This window comes from Haemaphysalis longicornis, unplaced genomic scaffold, assembly GCF_048455015.1.
Source record: "Haemaphysalis longicornis isolate Haplotype H1 unplaced genomic scaffold, Haemaphysalis longicornis Haplotype H1 scaffold_2, whole genome shotgun sequence".
NCBI lineage: Eukaryota > Metazoa > Arthropoda > Arachnida > Ixodida > Ixodidae > Haemaphysalis > Haemaphysalis longicornis.
Genome location: NW_027526295.1, coordinates 18,129,485 through 18,146,061, shown reverse-complemented (window position 1 = coordinate 18,146,061; position 16,577 = coordinate 18,129,485). Strand labels below are relative to the sequence as shown.

Sequence of the window (16,577 nt, the reverse complement as noted above, 5' to 3'; positions counted from 1 at the left end):
GCCACTGCTGGTGTGTACGAGTTTCAAAGCGCAAGCCAGCATCGATTTTTTTGTAGATAACGAAACCTGCTGCTTTCTCCTCTGCATCTTTTTGCGTCATAAACGAAAGGTAAGATATTTGTTAAGGGCTGGTGTCAAGAGGGACGAGTAATTATATACCTGTCCGTGTACTGCAAACGCCGTGCGCTTTCCGTATGTTGGACATAACTGGCTAGGCACATTCTGAATGACAATGTAACTAAAGCACTCAAGGAATCATTTGTTATTCGCAAACATGGGCTAAATTTAAATACGTTGTTCTAGGGCCCCCAAATACACTTTCCTTGAGGCTGTCAGCGGTACGTTCACGTAGCCGCGTCGACGACCGCGTTCCCATTGAAGTCGGCGCTAGCTACGACGTGATGTGCGCGGTGGCTACGCTTTTACATTCACTCAAGGTTACCAGAAAGGTTGTAGCAATTTTTAGAGTGTAAGCTCTTTAAGGGCGTGCTTTATAAATTGGTGTTGAGGTAAACTGTAGTCACGGGGTGACGAAACGTGGAAGAAGCCGTACGATGCGTTCATTCCTGCTAGTATGCTACGACTGTGTTCTCTACTGTGCGGCTCAATCCTGCAAACGCGGCGAAGTAATCGCATTTTGCCGACATGTGCTTGAAGGGCGTAGTAATATATTTACCGTTCTTGCTGTAAACGCTTGTATACATACGAATCCGCTGATAGACGACGCCAAAGCGCGTCGGTGAGGACGCTTCCTTGACATTCAGCGAGGACATTCAGTGGCCATAGAACAACTTTGCACGATGCAGCTTCGTACGCAGGGTTTTTAAATGCGGGATGGATGTTCGTTCTGCAGTACACAGTGACAGTAGTGTTGAAATGTTCCCCACTGGCTCTGCCGAAGTGGGGTAGCTGGTGTTAGACCATATTGAAATATAGGAGGAATTAGCATGACTAATCAGGCTTTGGTTGCACGAAGTTACCTCCCTTCACAAGTTGCCAGCCACATCTTGTCTATGTATCATGTACAGTGAAATCTCGTTGATACGTTTTTCAGGGGAACCGGGAAATAAAAAGCATTATGTGAAAATCGTATTATCCAAAGAGTTTGTTAAAAAAAAGGAGAAAAATCTGCATTCTCGGTCAGCAACTCAATTTTATTGAGCAACAGTGGAGTAGCTGGTAAATTTGTGCTGCACTTTCTTTTCGAAGTCTGGGAGAAAATTCTCCGGAAATGTAAAAAAAAAAAAAAGCTGCTGGTATTTTTCACTTGCGCGGATGCTGTTCTGGATGACACTTCACGTTGTGCCTTGAATTGGTGAAGCCAGCCACCAGACGCTTTGGAGTCCTCAATCCCCAAGGAGAGCGCAGTGTTGTCAACTTTTTCGCGTAGTACTGACCTATGGGCGTTCATCCTGCCGCTCTAACTTCCTCCCACCATGTGAGCAGGGTGTCTTCCATTTGGTCATGCTTCGCACCTTGTGCTGGTTTCGCATCAGGGCCGGAAACTTGCACATTCTTTTGAAGTTCCTCTTGCTGACCGGCAATAGTGTTGAGCGTTGACACTGGCAAACCGAGCTTTTGTGCCAAATCCACGCATTTCCTCTTCGGGTTTTCTTCCAATTTCTGTACAATTTCCACTTTTTCTTTTTATACTGAGTGCCTTCCGTTTCCTCGACATTGCCACAAGCCTGGCAGCACACCCCGCACAGCAAACAAGGCAGCCTAAGGAGAACAAGACTAGTCAAATAGAACAAGAACAAAAATAGCCTCATAAGCAACACCACCGAACACAGGAACAGCGCAGAAAGAGAACAAAGAACGGAGCGGGAAGCACAGAGCATGGCGAGAAGTTGGGGAGGGAAGTCGCCGCCTGCCAAGAGCATTGGAACCTTCTTCCTCGATTATGATCAAACTGAGAAACTCTGTGATTATGATACGTTTCACAAGATGGCACAGTGCCTCGCCTCACATATCATCCTCATTGAACAGAGCGCCCACGCCCGGCAGCAGTGTTCTTGTCGCAGAACCGGCGCTGCCATGCAGGTCATGTGTTGTTGACATGGGGTTTGAGCTAGTATACCGGAGCATAAATGTAAGGTTTCTAAAAATGGTCAAGGTTCAATTTCGTGGTCGTATTATCCAATTTCTGGCAAAAATGTGATCCTATAAAATGCACGAAAATGCATTATTTCTAAGGGATTTTGGCTTGGAATGAAAAGAAAAACGTATTATGCAGAATTGTATCAATGAAATCCCACTGTATAAGGCCTTCCTTCATAATAGTTAAGTTTGCATAATCCATCTAGAAGCGCTACGTCCCATCTTTTTCTCTGACCAACACGACTGGAGACACCCACAGACTGGAAGATGGTTTGACTGTATCCTTACTGAGCATTTTTTTTAAACTTTTGGTTGACGAGTCGCATTCAGCAAGTGATACGCAATAGAGCCACCTGTACACTAGTGAAGCATCGTTGGTGTTGATATGATGGGTGACTGCAGAAGTTTGGGTTGGTGGATAGTTGACTAAGTCGAAGATGTCCTTGCAGGAATCCAGAAGACGAGGGAGATCGGCGGTATGATCCGGTGGGAGGTCTGAAGCAGCCACTGCCTTGATTGATGGTGCTTGATGGGACGCCTGCGCTGCAGGAGGTAAATCTGCGGGGGTGCTAGCATTCATGGCAGAAAGGGCACAGCATTGCAAGCGAAATCCCCTTGGGAAGAACTTTAGGTGTAAAAATAGAAGTTGAAGAACTGAAAGGGAAGGCAGGTTTGGTTCTCTACCACAGTAATGATGATGTGTGGCAGAGTGACGTTTCACAGAAGCAGCGCGTCTGTAATAGGGAAGACCATATAATAACTTGCAAAAGAAAAGCGAACACTGACCAAGAATAAAAATATATTGACGTTTCGGAACCACATACGGGTTCCTTGTTCACTACGTAAGACAAGCCGTCGTCGTCAATTATATAGGCAGCACATGACGTAGAGAGCGTGCGTAGACGGGAGGCAAAGTCCCATCCGTCCGGTTCATTGTGGCTGGCGTTGATTGGATAAAAAGTGACTCTAGCAGACGCCGAGATGATGTGTTGTTTTCCTTAGCTAAAATTGCGGTGTTCTCCCAGTCAATCTTGTGGGAATGTTTGTGCGCGTGCTCCGCAAATGGCATTCGTCATGTGATTATGATTTCTTACATCACGTTGGTGCTCTTTCAGTCGTCGCGGAGCTTGCTGGTCGGTACATGGGCAATGCGCATGTCGTATTTTGAAAAGACGCGCGACAATGCTTCGCTTATTCCTGGGATGTAGGGGATGACTGCGCGTGCTCGTAATGTCCTGTTGTTGGCCATTCTTGGCTGTAGTATCTTATTCTTGGTTTGGCAAATAAGTCGCTTAGGGTAGCCATTGGCGATTAGTTCGCGGCGAATCGTTCCTAATTCACGTTTCAGTGCACTGTCATCTGAGCAGGTGCGTACGGCGCGCTTTATCAAGGACGACACAACGGATGTCTTGTGGCCGAGAGGGTGGCAAGATTCAAAACTGGAGTAACGACCCGTGTGTGTGCGCTTCCTGTACACTGAGAAGGAGAGAGCGCCCGCATCGCGGCGAACAAGAACATCCAAAAAAGGGAAGCATGTTGCCTTGCTCGAACTCCACGGTGAACTGTATATGCACATTCTGGGCGTTCAGGCTGTCCAGAAGACATGGGACATCTTGCTTTTTTTAAAATACAAAAACAGTCGTCGACATAGCGGCAAAAAAACTTCGGTGCCGGTGTGAAGGTTGCCACTACCTTCCCCTCTAAAGCCTCCATAACTAGATTGGCCGTAGTAACTGATATGGACGCACCCATCGCTGTGCCATGGGTCTGCTGATAGAGGCTTCCCCCATAAGAAAAATAGGTGTTGCTCAGACAAAACATAAGCAACTCACAGAGCTCGGGGACGTGAAAGGGAGTGCGATCGGGAAGACTAATGTCCGCGTTTAGTGCTTCTTCGCACGTGGCTACTGCCAGATCCACTGGGACACTAGTGAAAAGAGACTTGACGTCGAATGGAACCATGACGTCGTCTTCAGTTAGAGTTACGTCCTTCAGCTTCGAAACAAAAGAGGACGAGTTTCCGACGTGCGTGGGCGTCTTACCGGCTAGAGGGCTCAACACTTGGTGAAGGTAGCCTGATAGTCGGTAGAGCGGTGACCTCGAGAAGTCGACGATAGGCCGAAGAGGAACGCCAGGATTGTGGATTTTAGGCAGACCGTAGATTGCCGGGGCTGAACCGTTCATGCACAGTAACCTGTAGTAGAGGCCCTTGTGATGCGGAGAGACTAGCTTGAAAAGCCTGGTTAGCAGTTCTTGAAGCTTGGACTGTAACCTGCTAGTTGGGTCACGGGCTAGAGGAGCGTATGTCTGCTGGTCTTCGAGAAGGGCCAACATCTTCTTGTGGTAGTCATTGCTATCTAGCAAGACCGTGGCATTGCCTTTGTCAGCAGGAAGGATTGCGATACTGCTGTTATTCCGCAGGCTCGTGATGGCTTGCCTCTCCGCTACCGATAAATGCAGTCTTGCACAATGTCTTCGCAAACCAGAGAGCACGCCAATAGCACGGGTGCGCGCTTCTTGCCGTACTTCAGAGGGGAGCTGGCCGACCGCGCGTTCGACCGCACAAATCACCTTTCCTGGCTCCGGGGGTGCTTCCGTGTTAAAATTCAAACCAAGGGACAAAACCTTAGCCTCCTCTTCGTTTGGTGTGTACGGAGATAGGTTGATGACCTCTTGGGTGCATTGTGGCACGTCCGGCTGGAGTGCTTGCAGTTTCCTCTCTTGCGACGTTTTATGACGGCCTTCTCCCATTCTAGCGGTGAAGTTTGCGTGCAGCTGCACATCTGGGAAGTCCTCAGGAATAAGATACTCAAGTTGCCGGCGTGCAAAGAAGGTTTGCTTCTCCAAAGCTCGTAGCTTCTGGCGGCACTCAAGGATACGTGTTTGTAGTAGCTTCCGCTCGGCTTGTCGAACAATCTGGTGAGAAATAACTGTGAGAAACAGGTGGGCTTGATCACAGGGGCATGTATGTTACAGCATTTGGCAGCAAATGGACATAATCTGTGGAACGAGAACGGTGCTTTTGAGCATTTTTGGCAGAAGGAAATTCAAAAGAGAGAAGTCCCGCATAGCAGTCAATGAGAGCGGTTCGAGAAAAAATCGACGCCGAGGATAATGTCATTGGGGCATTTTTCAAGTACGGTGAAGAGAACAACACTATCGTGGTCGGCAATCCATATTCAGGCGGTACGCATTCCGGCAATTGAAGGTGTGCTCTCATTGTCAACTCGAACAAATGTTTGCATGGGTGGCGTCAGAACTTTGCGGAGATGCCAGCGGGGGGTTAAGCTAATTACAGAGATGTGAGCATTTGTGTCAGTGAGAGCCTGGGCTGCAACACCATCAACAGTAACGTCTAGTAAATTGGGCTTAGACTCCTGGGTTAATAGAAGATCTGTCGTCCAGGTCACAGGTGCAGTATTACCTCCTTGAGCTGCATTGATTAGTCGTCTGATGAGGCGAAGGCTTAGCCTGGCAATGTCGAAAGCTGTAGCGGGCCACATGCCCACCGTGCCAGCAGTAGAAGCATATTGGCTTGTTTTCAGGAGTACTCCACTCTTCGGAATTTTGTGTCTGAAAATGGCGTGGGGCATATTGGTGGGGACCAGTTAAGACACGAGGAACAGTGAAAGCGTTTTTCGGGTGAGCTACAGAGCAAATGCGTGGAATGGTGGGGCTTGCGAGCTCTTGCTGTATATCGCATGGATTAGGGAGATGGAAGGCGACGTTCATTCACGGGTCAGGGCCAGTAGGGCAGCCGTAGCCGTAGCCTCCAGCTCACGGCGTACTATTTTAATTAAGTCGTCGAACAAAGAAGGGCACATTCCAGTGGAGTGGTATACTCGTAATAGGATGTGGGAGCCGTGTTAGGCAGTCGAGTGAACTGTGGGGCAATACAGTGAGCTTTCGCTTGTTTCTTTCTTCCTTTATTTGGTACCCACAGCGCCTTTTGGCATTGCAGTGGGGGGGAATGACAAAAGGAAATGCATCAACTAGTTACGTTGATAACCAAAGAAACATTTTCCAGAGGCTGCGAGGCCCTTTTCAAGATGTTTAAACGGTCTGCACTCTGTAATGATGCCGTCTGTGGTGGTGCAGTCCTTATAAACAAGCAGGTTGAAAGCGCCATCAGCAATTCCTTTCTGCACATGGCCTACTTTGCCAGTTTCTGACGTGTCGGCATCTATCTTGTGACACAGAGCAACACCATCCTGAATATAGGCGACGGATGACTCCATCGAGGTTTTGGCATGGGAAGAAAGTTCCTTCGCGGCTAGTTGGTGGCCAACAAGCTTTCCGAACAGCTCACGTAATGTCAATTTGCAGGTTTCCCAGCTTGTCAGGTCTGCTTCGTGTGTCTCACACCAACAATAGTCTGGCTAGGCCCTTGAGATAAAATATTACGTTGGCCAGCACCAAGGTTGCGTCCCATCTGTTATGAGCGCTCGCACTCTCGTAGGTGCTTATCCAGTCATCAACGTCAGTGCCGCAGAAGGTGCTGCGGTCGCAGGGATGGGAGACGACCATAAGTGGCATAGTCGGCCAGAGGGCTCCATCGAGTGCCAAAATTTTGTGCCGACCTAGCGTCCACTGCGCAGCTCCGTGTTTGAGGTAGCAGATGTTGCAGTGCAAGAGGACCAGGATAGGGCACGCTGCGCAAGCCTCTTCATCTTCACAGCGCGCAAATGAGGTTACTGTGCGCGCAGTAATCCAGGCTGGTGCTCTGCTTCCAGCATTGACGCTGAAAACCTTTTCTACTCCCTTCCGCATGAACAAGTTTTGGTCTCTGTGAAAGAGTGTATCACCGTCTACAACGGCGAGGTTAAGTTTATGCAAAGTTGCGGGATTTCCGTGGAATCCTTTTTGGAGCTTCTGCGTTTCTACTTAGCATCAACTATTGTAGGATGGTGTGACAGTGTCTATCTGCAGAGATCTGCAATCTGTAGACGTTCTAAAGTTCCTCACCTTGTTAGTGACATTTCTTGGCTCATGTTGACCGTGTATTGGAACGTGACTTGGAGGGTTTGGCAATTAAAACTTTCGGGTATGTTGACGATTGCCTAGTACTTTGTGGAAACTATGACCCTAAAAGAAAAATGGTGGACATTTTAAAAGCATTCAAACGTCACGCATTTAGGCTGACCTTTATGTCCAAGGCGCTAAACCAAAGAACAATCCAGTTTTTGGACCTGTTGTTAAAATTCGAGCAGAATCATGTATGTTCGCTCTATAGCCCACGATCGAAGAAGCCTTCATCAACTCTTCATCAGCACGTTCTAGGATTGTAAAATAATGGGATTGTTGTCAACTGCCTCAGGTCAGCCGTCTTGTTTTGTTTTCAGTCTTGTTTTCACCTAATTGAGTCTAGCTTTGGTGAACAGTTAGTTGGACCCAAAAATGCTGGCTACGGTGACGAAGTCATTGGGTCGGCCCATCTTCAGTTGTTGGATTTGGTGAAGAAAACTTGTGTCCTGCTTGTGATGTTGTGAAGGAAAAGATAGTTGTAATCTCGTACCTGCACGAGGTATCTCACCGCTTCAAGGAAGTGGGGAGCAGATATAACATCAATGTGGTGTTTTCAGCCAAAATTTAGTTAAAGTGCATCTGTCCCGCCATCGAAAAGAATATTAGTAATAAGGGCCGAGCAAACAGCTGTGGTGTGAAACATGAGAAACAGTTTGTTCCTTGTAGATTAAATGTGGTTTATTGCATTCCTTTCAATTGTGGTCGCTTTGATGTTGGCCAGTTCACCGAGTGCCTTCTGGCCCTCTTCCCACCCATTGCAAAGATTGTGGTTGTACGCTTTTCCTTCATGATACAACGGTACTGTTCTCGCACGATGAACAAAAGGTGAGGGAAGTATAGTGGAAGCACATAAAATTCGAAAAATGTCTGACTCGTGTGTTAGCGCTCGTCTTTAGCACTTTTAGATGCAGAATTGGCGTATCTTGAAGAGAGCAGTACTTGAGAGCTGTATAGTTGCTTATAGTGGGTTCATGTGTCATGTTTTTATCTTTTTTTTATACCTTCGATGGCTTTATATTTGTCTCTTCAATAAAAATTCAGTTTTGGTTCAGTGGTTGTCCAGTGTTATCCTCCATTTTGTCCCGTTATTTGTGCGCTGCGAAGATGAATCTGCACCAACTAGCCCGGTTTTCTACGCTACTTCAGTCGGCAACCACTATCAATGATGTTACGTGGCGCGGAGAAATTACAGGTTGTTTACAAACAAGTCCACAGCATTGGCTCAATGGTAAAGCGGTGCCAGAGTAGCGAACTGATGAACTTTGGTAACGTCATTTTTCGCTCGTGAGTCATTTAATTTGCATTCGTTCTCGTCGTCCAATGAGGATTACTGCACGGCAACACCTACATGGCACGTTCAAAGCATCAAACACATGAGTATTTCAGATACATATTAAGTCGAAGCAGCAAGTACAAGGCGTGCAAGGCAGCAGCCTGTCTTCTTCTGGCCATCGTTGTTGGTCTAAAGGAGCAACTAAGTATACTTGTGCATGAAGGATATGCTATCCAGGCATTGACGATTTACAAAGTGACACTGTTTATTCCAAGAGGTCGTTCTTTAGCGAGTGTTGTTATAAGGTCTTTCCCACTTCTCTTGTTTTTAATAAAGTGCTGTTTTGCCGCTTTGTGCTGAAATCAGTTTTCAACTCTTGAGGATTTGTGCCTAGTCAAGTAATGGCTCCAACGTGTGCCTGAGCAGCAGCCGCAGTTCCTAAAGCATTGTGCAGCTGAGCCCAAGGACTTTTTTCTTTTCCTTTTTTTTTTAGTGAAGGCAAAAAAAAATCGAAAACGCCCGTGTGTGGAGATTTCAGTGCGAGTTAAGATAGCCAAGTGTCAGGATAACGTGAATCGAACCTAGCACTGTGTCGCGCTTCATAGCCCAAGAGTGGCCCCGGCACCTACAACCCCTGAAATAGAATCTTTTTCAACTTTGTTTTTGCAGCAGTGGTGCGATGAGCGGGGCTCAGCCTAGTGCCCCCTCATATAATTCCTGACTGATAAACCGACCCATTTGTCCTGTATGGCCATTGCGTGACAGCTGTTCTGTCAGATACACTGTAAGCACCTGCTTAGCTATTGGGAAAGGTTGTTAACGAGATCAGAGATCAAAGCAGTCTAGCTCACAACTTTAATCCTACTAGTGTAAGCCATTATTTGGCCTTGTACAAATTCTCAAAAAAGTCAAAAATACCGTTTGGTGTGAAGGGCTAAAGCAGGTTTTAGACACAAGACTGCACCAGGAAAGGATCTCTGGTGTCACGTAGAAAAAAAATTCAGAATAAGCAGTTAGAATAGTTCAAAAGCAGGCTAAACTAACTTTTGTGTACATGTTAATGTAGCCATATATGGGACAAAATACACCATCAATTGTGAATTTAGATTCACTTCACGTTTGCGGTGTGGTTGTAAAAGGAAGCGTTGTTTTGTTTCTTTTGGTGTTGCAGGTGCTGACTGAGAAATTGTGGAAAGTTTTGAGCCAAGATGTTCCTAGCCTAAACCGTGATGGGCACGTAAAATGTTGTATGTATATTTGAGGTTATAAAGCATTTAATAAAGAATTTTCGAGCTTTGGGACTTGGTTTCTGCTGTTTCATATGCCCATACATTGCAACATGTAATCTATATTCAAATCTGTAGTTTTATTAAAAAATTGTTTTCAGCAGACAGATTTACTATTCACTACGTTACTGTTTCATGATCAGTTCATTAGCATGTGTTGCGGGTTTTTTTTCTTTTTAGCAATTGATGCAGAACTAGCACACGTACTAGGTAAATATTTATAAGGCTTAATGTTATGTTTCAGTTGTTCAGTCAATTTGAGAACCTGTATTTGCTGTAAACTTAAGTGCTTTTGTGATCACATGCCTTGAAGCATGCTCCAGCGTAAGAATACTGGATACCAAAGCCCCTTGTAGCTTGTTTTGGTCAGTGTGTGTGGACAAACGTAATTCATCAGTGGAGGCTTCATAGTCCAACTCGCAAATAAATGTGGGTGCTAGCACCATTGGGGCTTGCAAGCAAAAAAGAAAAACACCCGTGAACACACGATCGCGAAGAGGAGCCGGTGCAATGGTAGTCCTGCGTGTCAGAGGCGAAGATCAGAGCAGGAGTATTTGACAGTTCTAATTCTGCCTGGGCAAAACTTTAGTGCCAACTGCCGTTTCGTCTGGGCGGAGCGCTAGATACGATAAAGAAAAAAACAAAACAAGCAACCCGGTTGTTTGTGCGTTCGCATAAGAAGCAGCAGGGCACAAAGTGCAACCATCGTGACAAGGTTGAAAGCAATCGTCAGAAAATCTGAGTACCAACATGTTCAAGGTGGGCTACAAGTGATTATACTTATCGCGTATTCCCAGCGTGACTTAGGCCCAACTTTATGGTGCATTAAGCTAAATTTCTATTTGTCACACTCCAGGAATTCATTCATAATAAAGGTTGACTTTCACAGCGGCGGCCGATCACAGGGTGAACTGTGGATGCACGCTTGCGTAGCAACCGTTTCACGCGACAATTTTCGAACGCTACACTGCGATTGCAAAACAGCACGGATGACAAAGTATTTAGGTAATATTACCTAGAACACTGTTGCAGCGTAAAACTTAATCAAACGACCCGGTTGAAGCACTTCGAAATGCACAGCGGCGGTTATCACAAGGGGACGCGAAATCCAACACAGGCGCAGTTGAAGCACTTTTAACTTCGTTAAAATATCCAGATCTAGGAGTGTGGTTGAATCACAGCGCAGCCGTCCCAGAAGGCGAAATCCAACGCGCAACTGAAACACTTGCCGGTTGGCGCAAGCGAAAAGGGTGCACGCTTTCGCTTCGGTATTCACTGCCGGCCGGCCGCCGGGCCAAGAGCGGGGAGTGTGTGCGCCGGCAGAACAGCCCCGCAACCCTTCGCCTTTCCCTCTCGCATTCCTCCTTTTCTCCCTTTCGTGGGTGATGCATCGCCGAAACCGGAATACGCGACGGGACCAGAGTGGACGGGGGAAAGAGATGTTCATGCAGCCCGGGGGAGCCGTGGGGAGGGGGGAGGAAGGGGCTCTACAGACGTGCGGCCAGGCCGGTCTGCCTTTTGCGCCCGCCTGCCCGCGTCCCTTCCCCGCTTCGGCAAAGGCAGCCGAAGACAGGACGGAAGAATTCTGAAAAGTCCAATCCGTTCAAATAGTTTTTAAGTTCAGAGTCTGCTTGTGGGCGCAGGATATTTACGAGGCGTTTGCTTCTTAGAAACGAGGACCGCGAACGCGTTGAATATTCAAAACAAATACTTTTGTTGGCGAGAGAGTGGTTCGGAGTGTAACAAGCGGCACGCCAGCTCATCAATTTGTTAAGTTTCGCTTTCTCTCTCTCTGTTTTTGTAGTGACGTGAAGCAGTGTCAGGCTCGTTCTTACTTTTTGTGTCACTGTGCAATAAAGATGAGTTGTTATCCACCGCTTCAGTTTGTCTTCATTTTTTTTTTCTGCTTTGGTTGGTTTAGTTAGTGTGAGCGGCGGCTTCAGGGCCCGCCTTGGACTGAGGCCCTCTTTCACGTACGATCTTTTTTCGCTTGAAAGAAATGTTTTTAGCTGGCTTGGAACGTTGTTCCGCGTTGGCTCCTTGTGGGATTCTCTGTATTGCACACTGCAGTTGTACACTTGCGATCGTATACAGTTCATGTTATCCTCAACGAAATGGTATGTTAGCGAGGGATGACTGGAGTTCCGACTCGTTGAATGAATGAAGTCCGCGAGCGAACGATGATGAGGCCAAGCTTGCGTCCACTTGGCATAAAGTCTTGTTTTCAAATTTGGCTATATGAAATAATTTATTATTGTTAATTCTTTTTCCGACGTGTAGTGGTTTACACCAAACTTCTGCTCTGTGCTTTTTTTGTGTGCTAAGTATATATAGGCGTGCTTTCATCAGCGGAATATATTGTAGCGTTTGGGTTTGTGAGATATGCAGACATATCTGCAAAACAGCGAACAGCGCTGTTAGTGTCACGCCGCCCCAGAGGAACACAAAATCGCTGCACTAAGCTAGGTGGGATGGCATATATTCGTTATGTAAATCTAGCAGGTATGTGTGACAAAAACTGCCTGGCGAAACTAGGCCACCGACAACAGCAGCTCCGGAGAGTGCTTGCTTCCCGTTCGGGAACGGGGTAGATCTGACCTCACCCAGAACCAGCAGGGAATATCTTTCGCATTTTTTCGCCAGTGTCGCGGCAATCCGAGCTCCCGCGGTGGGCAATTAAAATTGATTTTCGACATGTCTCCGGCCACCGCTAGCTGCCAAAATTGCTGGGAGTGATCTCCACAAACTTTTGAAGTCAGTTATAAAATTTTTTAAAGATTTCAATTCAGTGAACGCGGTGTGCACCCTTTGACCTGCATACGGACATTTTCGTTCTCCGTGCACCACCCCCATCGAAAAATTTGGGATGAAACCCATGGAGGTCTTCGAGGCGCGGGCGATAATCATCAGATATGTCGGCAGTCAATGGATTCCACGATTTTTTTTCATAAACGTTTTCATAAATTCTGTATATATATATTGAGCAAACAGGTCGTTTAAAAAAAACTTGGACAGACTCGAGGAAATTCGGCTAGCGATGAAGCTTTTGTTGAATCCGTGTTGACCTACAATAAAGAAAAAGTTAGTGTCCATCCAGATGTTCAATTTAAAATTGTAAAAAACTTCAAAGTGAGCCAATAGAAACTTTCTTGAGTTATCAGGTTAAAACTTTGGAATTTCTAGTGAACTTAAATAGAGTTAGTAGCTATAGTGAATCCCCTACAAAAATTAAACAAACGCTTTTATAGAGGAGACTCCATAGAACTTTCATTGAATGAGTTCGCTAAAATGTGCATAGAATCTTTATCGAGTCTGAGTAGAGTGAGTTTTTATAGGGAGGTCTGTTTTGAAATTCTATAGAGATCTTGTAGAAATAAGTACAGTGAGTTTTATAGTGAGGTCTCTTTTGAAATTCGTTAGAGATCTTGTAGAGATGAGTAGAGTGAGTTTTTATAGGCAGGTCTTTTTTGAAATTCTATAGAGATCTTGTAGAGATAAGTATAGTGAGTTTTTATAGGGAGGTCTGTTTTGAAATTCTGTAGAGATCTTGTAGAGTGAGTTTTTATAGGGAGGTCTGTTTTGAAATTCTATAGAGATATTGTAGAGATAAGTAGAGTGAGTTTTTATAGGGTGGTCTGTTTTGAAATTCTATAGAGATCTTGTAGAGATGAGTAGAGTGAGTTTTTATAGGGAGGCCTTTTTTGAAATTCTATAGAGATCTTATAGAGATGAATCGTTAGGACATAAGTCTGCCATGAGTTTCTAATGAGTTCCTTTAGACTCTATAAGAACTCTATAAAAGTTTAATAGGATCGCGACACTCAGTTCATCGAAAACTTTGGAGCGGCTTAAATAATCGGCCAATGGTTGGTCATGAGCGTAGCGCAGCAGTGCGCACCTCAAACTTTGGAATTACCATACTGAATGGGCCAATTGTCTCATTATCGGCGGCTACGTACTTCAGCACGAGTCTTTCACTGACCAGCACAAATGAGTCCCCCGGGGCGTCGGCGACACACGCTGACTTCCGCCCCCCTCCCGCGCCTGCTACAAGACAAGTAGCATCTCGGCGCACGCCCGCAGCAGGACAAGCTGCGTCTCGGCGTCTGAAAAAAACTCAAACTAAAAAAATTGTCTCCCAGAGACCGTCGCAAATCCGGCGACAAAACGGGACATTCTGCTGGCCGGCTACTAGCTCTTTCCGGCTGAATACGACCTCCGTGCAACGGGGCATTCCTTCCCCTGGTTTTACAGCCGAGGCCCGTCTGCTTTCCGGCGGCATCGAGTTCGCGAAAAGCGCCTGCCCCTCTCTGCGGGGTGTCCGCACGGCTCTTCTGAACTCTGAGCCCTCTTCCTCCCTCAACGGCTGCGTCAATTTCGCCTCCTTCACGGACGACGCTTTTGCGCCGCCGGCTAAAGTCACACTTCAAGAATGAATCTCGATAAATTACGAAGCACGAGATAGCGCGTCAGCTACCACGTTCGTGCACTACCCACAGGGGCCGGCAAACAAGCATAAATGTCGCGTGCACTACTCCGAGAGGCGGCTGTGGCCTTTCTCCCGGAATACGTATACCGCCGCTCCAGTGGGGCATGGTTGCACCGTCGCACTCCCCCGTGGGTCTGCGTTAACGAGGGGTGCAAGCACACTCGCGTGCGGAGGGGCAGTCGCCTCGTCCCCGTAGCAGCTACCGCTAGCAGATAAGCATTAAGACTGATTCCGGTTGCGTACTCAGCTTAATTAGCGGCCAAAGTCTAATGAGCCAATGGCCCCACGTTGGTCGCCAGTTTGTGGTCTCTCTCTACCTCGCAATATGCATAACACTAGCATTGCACAAGGCAGGCATTCATGCACACTGCGAGGAACCACCGTGGGTTCGAGCTAGTTGAGCACGCTCACGATACTGAAACGCCGTCGCGCCAACTTAACACCGCCTCTGTTGGGCAGGTGGACGAGGGGCGACAAAGGAATATGCCCAGGGCACGGAGGGAAGACGTTTATTTTACATTAACGTTCTAGTCACATATTTTAGACCCAATTACATAATTTACAGTACAGGTACGTACTTCCCTTTAGGTGAAAGGGGCGATGGAGCGCCACGCGCAAATGTGCGCGCTTCGTCGGCGCAAAGCCAGTGGGCTCTTCGGTGAGGGCAAATTCCGGGGTGCACGCACGTTGTGCGCGCGCGCATCGCTGTGCTGGCCAGATCGGCTCGCAGCAGCGAGGGAGACGGGGCCCATTCGCTCACAGGCGCGTACCGCACGGCGTGATCGTCGAGTGGTAGGTACGGCCTTACTATATGCAAGCGTAGGGGCAACAGGAGCAGCCTTAGGCACGGGCCGCATCCGGAAGGGCTGGTGGGCTTTCGCCGGCGCAACAGAGTTGCAGCCGGCTGGTAAAGAAAGCGTCACATACCTTCGGCCAACGCCTTCGGCGTCCTGGAAGCGTCTCCCCGAACGGACCCCCGCGCAGGGCGCGCGTTCACGCCCCGGCGAGAGTCGGGTTCGGGCATCGTTCAAACGGACCAATGAGGTGAGGTTAGCTCCGCTACCAGGGCGGAGCGCCCGCTGCGTGACAGTGTTTTATCGCATCAAGGGTCGCTGCAGCCTTCACCTCAGGCAGGAGTTTGAGAGGACCGCTCGGCTCTACACAGTGGCGCCGAGACGAGCCTTCATTTCGGGGAGAGAGGGGAAAAGCGCCACGCAAGGGCACAAAACTAGCGATCGCGCAATGGCTCGGGCGCCAGGATCCCCACACACTTTGGTTACTTGCAGGAATACGAATGCATTTCATTTTAAGCTATGCGATCCTCAATGTAGGTCCGTCGTGGTTGTGCCACCTTATATTTCGACAATGTCTTAGTCATCCGAGGGATATGTCTGGTGTCTACGTGTCGTGACGGTTGAGAAGGCGTCGATTATGAGTGGTTCTAGCTGCAGCCAGAAGTTGCGTCTTCGTACGCCTTGCGTCATTTCTTTGTTCCCTCATCTTCTTGCGGGGCCCCCCTCCCGTGGTCGCCCACGTTTCACAGCTCCCGTTGAGAACTGTGGACCTGAGTACCAGCATATGAGGCCACAGTGCATCCAGTGGCCACTTTGCAGGCGAAGCGTGTTTGACGTCGGCTCCGAATTCCATTTCCCCATACAAATACACCGTCTTTCTTCCGTTTTATTGTCTTTGCGCGGACTGCAATTTTTGGAAGCATCTCGCTCGCGCTGACCCGCAACTCCAGATTTTTGCGTAATGGGGTATTTAATGCTTCCGCTTATATAAATAAGCCATGCGGCTCTTGGGCGCTTGTGATAGTTAACTGTTTAGGGTGAACAAAAATGGCTAACATTGAAACGAAACATAAAAGCTGTTACCTCTCAGATGAAACCTGAAATCGGTGACTAGAAGTTCTTGTATTTTAGGTATACATACCAATCGCAGTGAATATTGCGCTTCCCAGTATGCACCGAAATACCTTTAAGAACGAAATAAAAAACGGAGTACATCTAAGTTGAACTTTTTCGTTTGCCTTCGCTGAATTCGAAAACGTAATAGCCTAACGCAGATGTGCCACGGAGATTACAATGCCGCTCAGGAATCACGCAACATCATTCGCTTCCAGCGTTTTTCAGTCTCAACCGGTATGATGCCCAAAAAAGATTGATTCGAATGCCAGAAAAGAGAGCGGCCACGCGTTGTCTCACCTGAACAGCCATGGCTGTGCAGAATTGAATTAAGACCGTACGCCCGCATAAGAAATATCAACACCGTTTATGAGTCGATCATCATTTAAACGCGGGAAACTTTGCAACGGCGGTATTATCAGAAAGACATGTTCGGTTCCGTGGAGCGTAGCGCGGGACAGCGCATGTGAAGTAAACCCGCCACCGTAGCTGACATA

The 16,577-nt window shown here is 47.4% G+C and overlaps 1 long non-coding RNA gene across 1 annotated transcript; it reads left to right on the top strand.

The window, feature by feature from the left end:
• Positions 1–10: 10 nt before the first annotated feature.
• On the top strand, positions 11–10,082 carry LOC144167000 (uncharacterized). The gene is made up of 3 exons (XR_013321808.1): positions 11–109; positions 2,550–2,652; positions 9,570–10,082. It is a non-coding gene; the product is annotated as an uncharacterized LOC144167000 (long non-coding RNA).
• The last annotated feature ends 6,495 nt before the right edge of the window (positions 10,083–16,577 follow it).